The sequence below is a fragment of the Plectropomus leopardus genome, chromosome 7, assembly GCF_026936395.1.
Source record: "Plectropomus leopardus strain MGB_pleo_1.0 chromosome 7, ASM2693639v1, whole genome shotgun sequence".
Taxonomy (NCBI): domain Eukaryota; kingdom Metazoa; phylum Chordata; class Actinopteri; order Perciformes; family Serranidae; genus Plectropomus; species Plectropomus leopardus.
The window spans coordinates 11,070,640-11,086,910 of NC_142182.1; the positions used below are offsets into that span (position 1 = coordinate 11,070,640).

A 16,271-nucleotide genomic window follows, 5' to 3' on the forward strand; every position below is an offset into this window, starting at 1 on the left:
TCAGAGAAACATCCGTGATGTTTTAGACTTGTTCTCTATGACCCAGAGCTGTAGACTTTGACTTGACTTGACAAGAGACTTGACAAAAAACTGGAACAGTTCTGACTAGATAACACAAAAATAATAATAATATGCCGCAATTTGCCGTGATGCAGGTTATTGCAAAGGTTTTGTAGCTGTAGTAAATAAAGCGCATTTACTTACTCATTGTGATTTAAGTTATGATTGCCGGGTTTTGCTGCCTATTGCTGTGCAATTGGCCTATTATATAATCCGGGCTTGGATCCATCTACATACTTTTAAAGCCACTTCTTAATATTTTTTTAAAGATCTAACAAATTGCATTAAGAAGACTTGGTCTCAGCTATGTAAAACTTTTTTTCAAAGGTTTTGACTAGTGCTACCATGTCATTACAGTTAGTACAGTTACTCCAATATCAGTATCGGAAATGCCTCTAATACTGCCTAAAATGCTGGATCCTTTATTGGTGGCTAAGAAGTCTAAGCACCAATCTGATGCTATGTAATTAATTATTGAACCTAAAGGTTCAGAAACACCAAAATGACATCACAGAACAAGTGGCTATGACAGCCAACTGTTGTGTCGCCTCACGTCGCCTATGTCTCAGCCAAAAAGCTGCACATGAACACACAGTGAAGACTACAACTGACTGAGAACTGACTGAGAACAATACACACGTTCTGCGTACGAGCAGACGGCGGTAGTCTGTATTTGTCATTGAAAAAGGGAAACTGGATGATTCTACCAAAGAGCTCAATGGCTAAAGAACAGTAATCTGACCTAATATAAAATGTTGTTCTGACCTCACACCCTCTTGACTTTAGCCCTTTGTTTACTTTCCTCTCTTCCTTTTCTCATGCGCTAAGCTGAACTGCCAATCAGAGTGATTTCACTCACCGATGGGCTCCTTCGTCTCTGATGTAGATTTATAACGCTGAAGTGGGTCACACCGCAAAGACAAGGGCAACAGACCCTCAACAACAGCCCACAATTGACTGACAGCTAACCGTTTGGCTTAGTGTGTCAGGGCCTTAAAAGTAGTTTCACACCCAAATAAAATGGCAGTTTTTCCAGAAATCATTTGTTCTTCGCCCTTTTGATACAGCAGCCTATACAGCAAGTTGTCAGCAGTATAAGCAGTATTTTACACTGGAAAGTCCCACCAGTAAAAAAAGGAAATGTGTACAGTATGCAAGGCTTTAGTTTCAGTGTTAGTAGTATACAGCTGTTGATATTTTTTAAACGCAGTCGTATCAAAAATAAAACCTCTATAATAGCATTCAGAGACCCGAAAGACACCAATTGAGACTAGAGACTTGACCAGGACTTGTTTTAAATTACTCGAGACTTTGCTTGAACATTCCCTCCAAAAAACAGCTCTGCTATCACCACACAGATTTTGGGAGGGGAGAAGATGGGACAGATCAAATGTACCAAAACAACCCTAAAATGTTCCTTGATGCTACAGAAATCACTGCACCACAGCAATATGACAAACCAAAGGAGCAGGACAGTTCTTCTATGTTTATCTGCTTTTGTGGGTAACAAAAAAAACACACCCAAATCCTGAGAAAATACTCACAAAACACCCTGCAATAAGCTGACAGTAGATAAGCAGCAATGAGCCTGCACTTAGCCTGGGATCCACTACTACGGCTCTGGAACTGCCCTGGGATCAGATCCAAGTCTTCCAATCTCAGTATCGACTCAATACCCATGGACCTCATGGACTCGCAATAGAAATGTCCTTGTACAGTGTGACGCAATAATCAGTTGCTGAAAACATGAGCGTATTCAAAAGCAAAAAGGGTACAGGGGGGAGACGTGATGTTGTTGAATTAACAGTAACGTTACTTTGCCGTGTTCTGTTCTGTGTCTTCATCATCCAAGTTGTACTCAGCTGTATGAGCTTTCTCTGACCCTATGCATGTGACCCTTCAACCCCACATCTGTAGTTATGACATTGACCTCTCCCTCTGACCTGGATGTAAATAAACCCAGTACTGTAGAGCAGTCTGTTTTTGGCCCATCCCTGTACATATAAACCTGTAAATACAAACAGCTATGCATGCTGAAAACCTAGCAATTCTTTCAGGTACTTTTATAATCCCCAAATTCTCATATGGCATGTGCTGAAAAAACAGAATAATTTAAAAAAGTAGAAAAAGAAAAGATTAAAAATAAAAAAAAATGTTTAAAATATATGAGTTGATAATATTGTCAGGCAATATCCTCTCTTGGACAGTGTGTGTAGAGTCTTCCTGTTTTCTTACTCCTGTGGGTGGTTCTCTTCCTTTGCCTGTCCTTCTGTGTTTCTGCTCACCATCTGTGTCAGTTGTTGTCAGTTGGCATTTGTACAGCAGCGAGGGTTGAGGCAGAGCAGAAAAGAGAGTTCACCAGCTGACCTCTGTGATGGCACTCCAATTCAGCCACAGTGCTATATGTTGGCAAAGCTATTTATGCCAAGGACACCATTTGAGAAGTTCAGTTCCTGGCATGAACCACAGATCATTAGGGCGTATGTCCGTGCTTGTCATGTGAAGGCCCTCTGGATACGCAGCAGGTCAAGAAAACAGTTTCGGTTTGAGCCAAATTTCAATTTTTTAATAACATTTTTGTTAGCTTGTTTGAAGTTTGTTTAGCTGTCAATTACAGACAAGCAGCATCCTATGATTTGAAGTGCAAAGTTCTATGAACAAATACTATTTAATATCCTGTTTTAGATGAAGTCACATTTTGGGAAAACAGTAAATTACAGAATCTTTTTCTCATCTATAAGTGGTAAAATACCTGAATTCTACGGTTGGTTTCTTGATGAATAAAACTTATTTTCTACTATCCAGTGTAATAAGGCTACAGCATGCATTTGGAAAGTATTTCCTGGCTTGTAGCCCCAGTAAAGGGATCAGGAGTGCAGTTTTTGCCTCAGCCCTCTGCCTGGCCTCGTGGACTAGCTATCCTGAAAGTGGGATTCAAAAAGGGATTGTGATTCTGTTTCAGGAATGTTTTTTTCAGCCTGTGATGTTTCAAATAGATGGAGGTGTCTGATTTTTAATCTGTGCTAAAGATATTTTACATTTAATAAATAACCATTGAAATCAAAAACTCTCTCTGTGTATCTGTGCAGTTTGTGTGTGAACATGTGTGTGTGTGTGCAGAGCCGTCTTTGCCCTCAGCCGTTGTAACCTCTGCAAGCCGACAGCTCAGCTAAGCGTGCCTGGCCCAGCTGTAGAGGGAATCCGGGGTAACGCGGTCCCCTCAGATAAACAAGCTGTCCATCCATTCAGCCTGACCACTCAACCAAGAGGAGAGGAGATTAGTACCTCAAACACCTCAGCGCACACTTCAGAAAGCACCCTGACACTCACCCTTGTGACTCTGTGGTGACCTCTGTCACCCTGACTGAGTTGGGCCAAAGGTCACAGTAGACATAAGCAAGTAAAGGTGCAGTTCTAGCGTGATAAAATAATCCACAAGCTCTCTACAAATCATTCACGTCTACACATCCAACAACGCAGAGGCTAAAGGTCACTAAAGACAACACGATTTTGTTTTCGTCATTCATGATGCCACCATGTCAGACCACGATATAAAAAATTTGTGCTGTTTGGCCGACAGACTGGCAAAACTACAAGTGTGACGCTGACCGATCACCGTATGCTGTTGCCATGACGTCATCTGCGGTCATCGCAATCTAGTTCGTAGGTCTTCAGGGGGGCAGATCAATCATGGCTACCGCAGAAGCGCTGTGTGTTACGCTAGCAGTCTTTTGCTTGGAAAAATAAAAACAAAAATGATTGTGGACCCATCACGATATGTCACGAAAAGGACAATATGGTCTGTCTATCCTTCCAATAGAACTTGAGGTAAGAATGTGATAACGTCAAGAAAAAAAGCCCAATTAGCCGTTATGTGTGTTAGCTATGCTAGCTTTGCTGCATGTAAACAGGGGTGTTGTCTCCACAGCTAAACGAACATTTGTTGAGTTTCACTGCTCCATCTCACAGCTCACAGCAACAGTTGCACTCCTCATCCTCTTTGCCAGGGAGCGTTACGTTATCCTATCGGGCAGCATCAGGATATGTATCATTGACTTTGGTCAGAGTGTCAAGCTAGATGGAAAATGGCAAAAAATTCCAACATGCTGGTCATGTCGAATCGGGGGCATGAGGCTTTCTGGACCCATCGTTGATTGTCACACTGAAAAAGAGTTTGTTGCTCCTGATGTTAATATGCAGGCCCTAAGTTGTGCGATAGTCGGCAGCGACGCAATCGGGACAAAATATGGCAAAATTCATGTAGTCTGTGGTGATCTTAAAGCCTTTATTTGAGCACATGTCCATAATCTGACAGAGAGCCTGTTACGATCCCCAGAGAATGACCGGCTCTCAACATGGGTCTCCCCAGTGATTAGTCCACCCCTGGTCATCTGTATGTACTAAACTCTATTTCATATCCCCCATTAGCCCACAGGCGGATGGCTAATACTCACCTATGGGCAGCGTGCTCCCCTGAGGGGCATTAAGCACAGGATGAAAGGACCAGCCTCCTCCCTCCCTCCTTCCCTTTCCGTTCCTTCATCATGCCCGCTCAATCTCTCTCAGTCTGTCAGTCTTGCCCCCTGCTCTTTCCTATGCCTCCTTCTTTTCCATCAACCCTCTGTAGATCCCTTTCCCCCTGCAGCCCCATCCCCCTCCGGCCTCATAACTTACAGGACTGGGCATACTGTAGCTGAGGTCTCATGGGTAAACGGTCATAGCAGGACCTCTTGGAAGTAAATGGATCTCTTTCCCTGGAGTCCCAGATCACAGATGAGCCCTGGTGACATTCTTTCTTTCTATAAAAGCGAGTAGAGTGATGTAGTAGAAGATGAGAAGGCAGAGAAAGAAAGGGGCAGAGAAATAAACTATGTAGGAGTGACGGGAACACAACACAAAGCACAGCAGAAACCCCCTCCTGCACTATTTCTCTTTCTTTCTCTCTGCGGCCCTCCCTTTACCCCTTTTGCGCCAGATAAGATCAGCCAAGTGTCAGTCATCAACAGCCTCCTGTCACGCTGTGATTGTTCATCTGTTTTGTGTGTGTGTGTGTGTGTGTGTGTGTGTGTGTGTGTGTGTGTGTGTGTGTGTGTGTGTAAATGTGCAGTGTAATGCGACATCGCTGCATACATTTAATGCCCGCATGTTCAAGGGAACAATAGACGAGGAAGTGAGGAACGAGGTGGAGGGAATGCAAAGGACAAGAGGTAGAGGAGGAGGGGAGGCATAAAGATGAGAGGAGGGACAAGGAGAGCAGAGGAGGAGACGAAGGAGAGGAGGAGGTGAGGGAGCTAGGACACAAGGCATCCAAGGGGAAAACGACGAGGAGTCAGAAGGACTTGCGCAACGACTGTGAAACTATCTCATTTTTATCTTGCGAGAGGACTTCCGAAGTGATCCGCACAACCTAATTATTTTCCCCTAATAAAAGCAACATATGCTAAGACAATAAAAGGCCTTATTGGACACCTATTCATTAAAGAGGAGCAGTAAAAGGAGCAGGACTCTGGCACAGGGATTAGCTTTTAAAAGGGCTTTTCTCTGGCTGGAAATGGCCTTAGTCTTCCTTTAGCACGCCCATATGGGTGCAGAGCCCACCATAAAAGATCTGAATTATACATGAAGGGGCCTGGCTGCTTTATTGGCTGTGATCTGCTTTTTCACTCTCACCTGATTGCGTCAGTGCACGATACCTCAAACTTTGGGCCGAATCACTCTCTGCTGTATTAACATGAGGAGTGCAGTTTTGAGCGAAGAAATGCTCAAATGTAAAATACATATTGGTAACGACAACCATTCAGCAGCAGTAAGATAACCCATAATTCACAAAAGTTGGTCAAGTTAGTAACACCTGGTAGAAATAACGCGTGCTGGTGACTCAAATCTGACAGTTTGACACAGTGAAGTCATTATTCCATATGGTCAATGTACTGTAAGTGTCAGTATGTTTCTATTATGAGCAGAGCAATGCTGTCTGCGTGTCGGTGTGCGAGTGTGTGATGAGCTGGTGTAATAGGGCCACACACAGGTGTGTGTATGCTCACCTCCTCACTGATGCACCAGCTAATTGGTCTCCTGCGGCAACCTGACATATTCACACACCCTCACACACACAAACGCATTTTCAGGTGTGCACATACCAGACACACACACACTTACAATGTAGTGTGCAAAAGTTATATCCATGACAGTGTGCAAATACAACCATGCATGCGCCCACATGCACAGGCAGCCCGCGGAGTGTATTTCCAAATGAACTCATTATCACAGTGCTGACTCCAAGTGAAGAATGACACCTAACAGACTCCTCATACTGTACACACACCTACTGTAAAGTACTGCAAAAGAAAATAAAAACCAATGACCAGAAAAGCATACTGTAAAACACAAGCCATGAAAGAAAATGTACCCAAGAGCCAAACATCTCTTAAGCCGCCTTCAAAATCCAACGTGTTATTTCTCCACCAAAGAAAAAGACAGGAGCTCCCTAACACAGGAAACACAATGCAAAACTTATCTGTCTTTTTGTTATGTTAAATACCGGTGATGATAGCAGCCGTCACTCCAACAGCAGACATGCACCCGGCCGTAACAATTACTGAGAATACAATCCCAAAATGTAACATTACAGCTGGGAAGGAAGCCGTATTGTTCAACAGAGCAGAGATACATTTTAAAGCTGTCACACAAAGCAGAATGGGAAGTGTATTTTTAGGCAAATGAGTGACATGGTTACAAAAAAACGGTAAGTATAGTCCCACTGAATCACACAAAGTGGGCTTCATTTGCAAATGAAAATATTTGTCTTCATTTCCCCTGTCTAAGATCTGTCCTCCCTGGCTTAATGATGTATTTATTTTATCATCAGTGTTCTGTTTGTTTGCTTTCAGGCTCATCTTAACAATATCTTAAGTTCATCTTCCTCTTTGGCTGTAGTAAGAAATAAGAAAAAAGTCTGTTCACATTGTCTATCCTGCTCATAAGCCATTCTCCTACACCCCCCCCACCTCCTCTTCCCTTGTGCTGGAGGTCGAGAGAGGGATGTTCTGTTTTAAATAAGAAGGCAGCACTGGCCCATTAAACTCTGATAGTAATGATATTAATTTGGCAGGAACGTGTCATTTTCACAGGAGAGCAACTAGCTGAACTGTCATTACGCACACACTTACAGACACACGCGCAGGCGGAGCATTCTATCTCGCTCACACTGTCTCTTGCACACACACTCACACAAACCCGCTCTCTCTCGCTCTCTCTCTCTCCCTCACACACACACACACACACACACACACACAAACCAGGAACATGTCACAGGAGAGCAGCTAGCGGTAACATTATGAGAGAGTCGCAGAGATCTGCTAATGGGATAGATTAGTGTGCCCTTGGTCACAACGGCTACAATGGAGTGACTGGAGCTGTGACTTATATCCATGTCCCCCCTCTTCACCCCCTTTTTACTCTCTTCTACAGCACTTTCTCCTGCTCCTCTTCCTCTGACCATTTCTTCCTCTCTTCCTCATGATACTCTAGAGCTTTACATTTTATTTCGCCTCTTACTTCAGCCTCTATGGGGCAGATTTGTCATCACCAAGTTTGTGACTGTAAAGATCAGAGCAACGACGACAGAAGTGTTTGCAGCCAGAATGCAAAGCAGTGACAAATTATTAGAATTTCATTTATGGATTTTTACTAACTGAGGCTAATAAGCAAAGAGGACTTTACTAATCAATCAGCATTAATAAAAGTGTTGCAATCTTTAAGTGTATTCTGAATAAAAAGCTGTCAACAAGACGGCACTCAAATGTTTTCATTTACTCTAAATGTTTTACTGTTAGTGGAATTTCATTTTTATTGACTGCAGCTTACAATTCAAACTTTTTTTGTTCACATCTACGTTTCCACATCTGAGTTTGAGTTCGGTCATGTCTTTATGTCAAAAGCCTGAAAATGTAATGGGTCAGAGTGAATGCATGCAGATTTTTTTTGTGTGTGTGCGCGTGTTTGTGTTTTCATCTGACACTGACAGAGCGGACGTATTTCACAAGTTCAGAACGGGAACAGGCTGGCAATTCTGTCTGTCATCATGTACAATCTCAGAGAAAAATGATGGCTCAATTTACAGCATAAAGGAAGCGCGTTAACCATTACGCAACCAAAACAGTTAACAAATAGTATCAGTGTAAGTTCTTTGTAGTTACTATACCCAGTAGCAAAATGGCGGATGGAAACTTTACCATGCAAAGGCAAAAAGCTGGTTGCTAGGCTCTGACTGTCTTTGCAACAGCGGCACCAACAATAATACCATTCAAAAACACTTGGGAAAAGAGTTGTCTGTCTCCACTTTAATATAAAAGCAGGTGTAAAGTTACACTTGGGGCGAAAAACCCAACGGACTGCAGTGCAAGCCTCTGAGCATTGACCTTTACTTGTTATAATTAATATGGACTGTTGTTATCCCTACCAATGAACAGTCAAGGTAAGTCATGTTACCTTTAAATTCCTTTATGTTAGTTCGTGCCCTGCATGAGAGAATTTTCTTCAATGTGGAGATTTTATTAGCAAAAAGAGGGCAGCCAGTAGACCACTACAGCGGCAAAATACGCACAGATTTCTTTGTGATTCCTAATGAAACACGTAAAACCGTAGAGACAAATATGTAATGTTTAATTTGTGGATTTATAGTTTGTACTTGAGTCAATCTGCTGCACTTGTCTCTAAAACACTGCTAAATATACTCTCACACACGGTATCTCTGGCACACACACAGGTCATATATGCCAACATGCATCCAAACACACATTAAAGCACTACAGAGGGATGTGCCACCGTAGTGTGCAGTATAAGAAAAAACTAAAGTGTATTTACTTATATTTATTGGTATGCTGATCCATGTGTATGTGTGTGTTTGTGAGTTAGCGTGAGTGTGTGTGTCCCAATATGCTCCTGTGAGTATGTGTGTGAGCGCATGTGTGTCTCCGTGTGTGTCCATGCTGACCCCATCTCGGCACTCCTGACCGGTTGAATGCGGGCTGCATAAATTAGTGCTGATGCTCTGCGATGTAATTATGCTGCTGTCAGGACGGCCCCTCTACTCAAATTCATTTTAATAAAGTTGGTCTCCAAGGTTACCGACCGGGGGTCACCTTCGGTGTCAGCCCCTATGGATCGCGCCCACGGAACATTCTGAAAGTCTGCGGTCGGAGTACGGTAACACCTTAACACGACAGTCTGAACCCCCCACATCACAACACAAACAAACCTCCCACTGACTTACTCAGGATGGAGAGAGGCAGGTGGCAGAAAGGAGCAGGGACGAAACAAGAGTGGTAGAAATGAAGAGGAGAGGAGAGGAAAAAAATGTTTAATGGAAAGGTGGAAAAGAAAATATGGGGAAAGGAGGGGGGAAATGGTATGGGAGGGTGAAAAGAGAGAGGTGGAAGCATGAAGGAAGGAATAAAAATGAGAGGAAAACAGTAAAAAGAGCGGAGGGGGACAAGGGTAGAGGGACAAGGAGAGGGCGAGGGAGTGTCTCTCTTGGGCAGATGGCGGGGTGTATTCTCATTTGTCCTGCTACAGTGTGTGTGTGCTAACACTAACCTCCAGGGCAGAGCTGCAGCACAGAACACGCTCTCAATTAGCCAATAACACAGACCTGCGCACACAGCTGGGAGAGGGAAAAGGCACCGCTCTGTTTCTGCACAACAAATAGTTAAATATGCAGGGAAAGCAGACACTGCCACAGTATCAAATGAATGAAGTCCCATATGAATAAATAGTGGATAAGTTTACTTTATAGTACTGGTCATTTGAACTTTATGTGTTTGTGCTAAGGTTATATATTTTAAGGGACACCAGTCATGCTCCAAGTGATTGAAACAAATTTGCCATTTGCAAAAATGTCTGTACAAAAAATATAGATGGAACGACCCTAGGAATTTGGCATGTCTCATTTCATCTGAGTAGACAGGTTTCAAAGAGAAATTGTGGCATAAAGTTACTCTGCTGGATGTTCCTCATTTAAATTGACAAATTCCGAGTTTCACATCAGCTGTATGCGTATATTTATCAAGTTAGATCATGTTTTTCTTCGCTCTTCATCGGTTTCTGTTTTCATGTACTAATTTTAAATGTTTGTTTCCCCTGCTTTTCAGGTTGTCATCTGTGCAGTGTGATTAGTTGTGCTGACAAGGGTCTAAAAATAGAATTATTATTGAATTAAGCCATCATTTCTAATGCAGTTTTATGCTACCAAATATGACAAGGACTAGTGGCATACAACTGTTTCTGTCTGGCTTTAATATTAATCCTGAAATCATATAAAAGGTTTTGCTGCTTGTTACTGAGCTATCATGCTGATGTTAAAGAACCAGCGTAGTGGATTTAGTGGCATCTAGTCATGAGTATTATAGACTGCAACCTGTTGCAACTTCTTCATGTGCCATGCGAGAACTCCCGGTTAGGCTTCTTCTTCACGGTTGAGGAGGATTTTTGACTAACAGGTGAATTATCTGCATACCCCCCCGTCCTCTCCAAAACCAACAGTTAAGGTGATAAAAACTTGTAAACACAGTGAATGAAGCAGTTTTGCATTAGAAATCAGTTTTTTTCAGACTTGGCTCTGCTCAACCTGGAGGGGCTGCTAACTACGGTGGCAGACGCAAAAACGCAAATGCCCCCATCAAGAGCCAGTGTCTGATTTGTTTGTTCTGGGCTACTGTAGAAACATGTCAGTGCAACATGGTGGACTTCGTGAACAAGGACCTGCTCCCTATGTATATATAAATGGCCCATTCTGAGGTAATAAAAACACAAATTTTCTTGTTTTCTGGTGATTATACATGAAAGAAATCCTACTTTTATATATATTTTACCATTACTGACAATGTATCCCCCTAAATCCTACACACTGGACCTCTAAGTCTTTATCTGCCTCTGACTGGACTAGACGGCCCATGTTTGAAGTTGTACGCTGTGAATATTGAAATCTCAGTGCAAGAGACCACATTCACTCAAACTCTCTCCCTGCACTCTCTTGGTCTGCTATCATTCAGTGAGTGAGAGTGTTTAGCCCAGCCGTGTGGGCCGGGGTGACTTTGAGTGCCTGTGTAATAGTTACAGCAGCACGCTTTGTTAGCTGCAGGTAATTTATGGTTGAACTGGCCTGATAGTCTGATACGATCGACTGCCCCGACTGTCTTTACCAGCCGGCCCCAAAGACACAGAGGAAGACTCTATCTGAGGAGGGGAGGTAAGAATGAGACACAGAGGGAGAGATGGAGATAGCGGGCTGCAAGGCAACTTAAACTAACGATACGGGAGGTAAGAATCTGGATCTAGACTATAAGATGCTGAGAAATAATAAAGCAAAAATGAGTGTGACAAAAGCGCACAGAGGAATGAGTAATGCAGGTGAAAGGAGGGTGAGAGGAATGAAAGAGTTGCAGAGCAGTTAAGTTCTCAGCATCTCTCTTGAGGTGTGCTGAGAATTAGATTGCATTAAAGACTGACAGTCCATTCATCTGAACCATACCAAGAAGGAACATTTAGTTAATTGAATGATTAATAAATTCAGCTCAGTCACACTATTTCACTCTGGTGTTGGCTTTGGATAAAAATGTCTGCCAAATGGGAGACGTCATATATCACTTGTTTGAACCCCTTTGCCTAAGACTCATGCTGAGCATCAATATAACTTCAACTAGTCCAGCTGTGTATACAAAGTAAAGCCTCAATGCCACTGTACAAAAACCCGCTATCAACTGGCTTTTTAATGCAATGGAAATGTGTACAATCGGCATTCACACGCGCGCCAGCTCCAGTCGGCATTGATGGGAACACAACACCCGGGTGAAAATGGTAATTTCAGCTCCTTAACTGGCAATATGCAACTTAACCATCAATGCAGTAACACACTGCACTAATTACCATCCCTCTCCTCCTAAGCAGCTAAAACACAGATCCAAATACATCTGCAAAACTTTCTGAATAAGTAGGAGATATATAAAGAGAAGAAACCACTTAAAAGTTTTCAAAGACCACTGTTACTGCTACTGTTCGCCTGTTCTCCTGCCTGTCTGTGACCTCGCAAAGACACATCAACAAGACAACACACACATGCACACACATACCAGCTGACAGAAAGGGTGACTCGCTCCCTAGCGGTGAGTTCAGTGGCAGTGGGAATACACCCAATTGCTTTTATTTAGCAGGTTTATCCGTGTTTAAAAAACCTGATGGCACACACTAATTTTGGTAGGAAAGGGGTATAAGGGAGATACAGCAGCAGTGGCAGCATGGCAAGTTGTTTCACCTTGTGCTCTGGCAGCCTGTCCGTCTTCCTCTCTGTTTCATCAGAAGATTGTGTTTCCGCTGTGAAGTTTTTTGTTGCTGGCTCATCATTACCTCTGTCTGTGAGACACGAGTCCTTCAGCTCCAACTAAAGTGCAACCGGAGAGCCAACCAACACCCATCTCTCTAATATGAACAGACACACGAGCCTCCACGCCCACTTCGCTACACCTTCTTTCCCTTAATAAAGACAGGCACAGGCCCTTGCTCTACATACACCTTTCCTTCACCCCCTCCCCTAATCCAGTTAGGCAGGAACATCCTCACCGTTCTTTCTCCACCCTCGTACCTTTTCCTCCAGGATGCACTACTCTAATCCAGTCTGTCAGGCCAACCGGGTCCCTGACTGCTGTCCTCCTTTTATCTCCCATCTTCAAACAGAATGAGGATGCTTTCATAACGCTGGGTGAGTGACAGGTAAGGGAGTCAGGTGGAGACAGGCCCGTGATATGGACAGTCACTTTGTCCTGTTTAAATACACTAATAGAGGATAAGAGGCCTGTCAAGGGGACAGGTGGAGATGGGACGGGACAGAAGACACACACACACACACTCATCTTTACTTGAGGATGTTTTGTGAATGCAGAGACGGGGATGTGCAACGTATTACATCAGATAGCAGAGGATGATGTAGAGCGCAGGCAGCTCCCGTCTCTTTCACCTTTAAGCGCCCTGACACACCAAGCCAACGGTTGGCTGTTGGTCAATGTCGGGCCGTCAGTAAGTGTCTGTAGGGCTAGTATTTGCAGCGTGTCCCGCACTGTTGGCAACAGTCGACCCTTTGTCTGCTGTTTTTCTGCCGATTCAGCATGTTGAATTAGTGGTGGAGCCCGTCACTGAGTAAAATCAGTCTGATTGGCAGTTCAGCTAAGTGCACAGGAAACGGAAGTGGGGAAAGCAAACAAATAGATCAAGAGGGAGTGAGATTGAAACAAAATTGTTTTATTAAGTGAGATTATTTTGTTAGCCACTGAGATCTTTAGCAGAAACAGATCATAACTCTTTGTGTTATTGTTCCTAGCACAAGGGAGATATCAGCTATTGAACATTTTGAATCTATCCTGTTGGTCTTCTGGGTTTCCTTTTTGAATGACGAATACAGACTACAGCCACCTGCTGGTACAGAGTTATATTCTCTTCACATAGGCTCAGAAAGTACATGCTGTTTGGCCATTGGTTGTAGTCTCTGTGGTGTATTTGGGTGCAACTTTTTGGCTAAGACACAGGGAACGTGAGGTGACACAATAATCAGCTTTTGTTGCAACTAGTTCTCCAGTGTGTCTGGGCCTTGATGGACTGATCTGACGTTCTTTCCTCTCAGTGCATAATAATGTGAGGTGAGAACCAAATTCAAGCTTTTCTTTTCTTGTCTTTAGAGAACAAAACAGCTTCTTAGTTAGCCACACAACGACTGACTGATGTTTGCAAACACAAGCGTCCAAGAACAGTGTTTCTCTTATTCCTAGGTGGAACACTCCAATTTCAGTGTTACATTAACGCACAAATCACCAGTGAGCACACAAACACACACAAGCGCACACACTCATCTGAATCACTCCGCATACACCCAGTAGGCAGCCTTTTGGATAGATGGCACCTGCATACAGGAGGAGGGGGCACACAAATAGGATTGGAGAGTGGAATGGGGGTGTGCGGTGGCAGTGGGGTGGGGGTGAGTCCATAAATAGGATTGTGTAGGAAGCAGGGCGAGCTAAATAGGATTGTAATGTACAGGAAAGGATGTATAAATAGGATATGAGAGTCAGAGCTGTGTTCTCACTAGTTCCACGTCCCTGTGGTATAGGAGTTCTCTAGGACTGGCTTGCAACGGTGTGTGCGTGTGTGTGTGTGTGTGAGAGAGAGAGAGAGAGAGGGAGAGAGAGAGTAAAGGCCATTAATGTGGAGGCTAATCTTGAGGCACCTGTCTCCTCAGGCAGAGTGTGACCTCCACTCGCCAGGTTCACCCATGTTTGTCCTCCCATCCCATTCCTCACCTCCTCCTCCCCCTACTTCAACTCAATCCTCACATCCTTTTCTTTTTTCCATTCCTTATAACTTTGCTTTTCATGTTTCGTGAACAAGATCTGTGTTTCTTTTGTTTCTCTCTCGCACTGCTTGAACTCTTCGAACAGGTAAACGGTCACTCTTGCTGTGTGTACACTGCTCTCATTCCAAGAGAAGTTGACGGTCAAAGCTCCGTCTCCTTCTCTCTCTCTCTATCTCTCTACTTTTGGGGTCAGTGGGCTTTGGGAGCTGTCAGCTCAGTGCTGGTGTCTACTGGCTGACGGACTAAGGTCAAAGGTCAGGGGTCAGGAATTAGAGGGTAGGATGTGACCTTAAAGACAAACAGCATGGAGAGAGGGTCATACCCCCGAAAGAGCCTGTCATTCTCCACACAGGGGGTAACGGAGTGTGAGCGCACATACAGTGTGTTCATGAAAGTGTTTGGATCTCTCATATTTACACACTGATGGCCTCTCTCGTTTGCATATACTCACACCTGACCTCCGTGTGTGTGTGTGTGTGTGTATGTGCGTAGGTGTGTGCATGTCATACGGTGTGATGTGATGTGTGTGTCATGTTAGCATGGCAAGCATCTATTAGCCTGTTTATGGTTCCTTGTCAGAGCAGCTCCTCTCCTCCACTCATGATTACATTACAAACCCGTTTACACAGCCAAGGTCACAATGGACCGCAGCGAAAACATCATCTTCTCCATAAGCCAAGGCAACAATGCATACGAAACTGACAAAGAGACAGGCAGTTAGTCACACGCAGTGAGCAATATCTACATACTCCCATACAGTCATATCATCATATTTTAAAACGCCAAGGTAACGGAGAATGTGTGTGTGGGGCCCAGGAGAGCACACTGCCTCCTCATACAGGTAATGGATGGTGGGACTGAAAGAGACTGAGGGGAATTAAGATAAACACACTCTGATAAAAACTAACCTGCCTGGCCGCACCGCTGTCTGTTTACAACGAATTAAAACATATCACATATGCTGCGCATGTGCACATAAACACTAACACCTGCGTACGTGCATGCCCACACACGGTACAGACTTAGGATTTTATGATGGATTTATATACAAAGGCAGGCTTAAACAGTGGAATAAATGTTTGGACAGTGGTGGCTCTTTGAGTAATTGATCTATGAATCACACACAAGAGATCTTGTAAATTATGAAGACAAATAAACTCTCCATATATCAGGCCCCTATTATAAAATGTTAAGCAGATTTAAACAGATAGAAATGTATCTGCTTAGACAAGGACATTTATTTTTTGCTCTCAGGTGTCCTGCATACAGATTATTCACAATAACACTGCGACAATACTACTCTGGGTCCAAAGCCAACCTTGGGTCAGAGGAAGAATATAATCGGTCCCAAAATTATTCTGGAGTTATTGCAGGTGAAAGAGCCCTCACAGAACAAAATTAATTATAAGTAAAGTTACTGTCTACTGTAGGTTATAAAACCATAACTTCTTGCAGCCTTATGCATAAAATAGATTTACTGGAGTTACCAAAAGTCATAGTATTTTGGACAGTTTAAAGAGAAATTGGTATTTTTCTACCTGGACCCTATTTTCCCTGTGTTTTTGTATCTAAAGCCGCATTTACACTACCAGTTCAAGGCTGGAATATCACGCCGTTATGCCGCCTGGCTGTTCTGTATATAACATCTGATTGCGTAAATGGGGGGCAGCGTGATCTTGCCTCTGAGCTGCTACAGGAGGTAGTAACAGCACCATAATGAGGTCTGTGTAAAATGTGAAGCCTGAAAGACATGACCATGGGCAGCACGGGTGTGATGTTTTGACGACGTGTTTACGCGTGCAACCCACCGCGGGAG

The 16,271-nt window shown here is 43.5% G+C and overlaps 1 protein-coding gene across 1 annotated transcript in view; it reads right to left on the reverse strand.

Moving 5' to 3' along the window:
- The window catches only part of wwox (WW domain containing oxidoreductase), a 153,895-nt gene that overhangs the window by 4,064 nt on the left and 133,560 nt on the right, over positions 1 to 16,271 (reverse strand). The window lies entirely within an intron of this gene.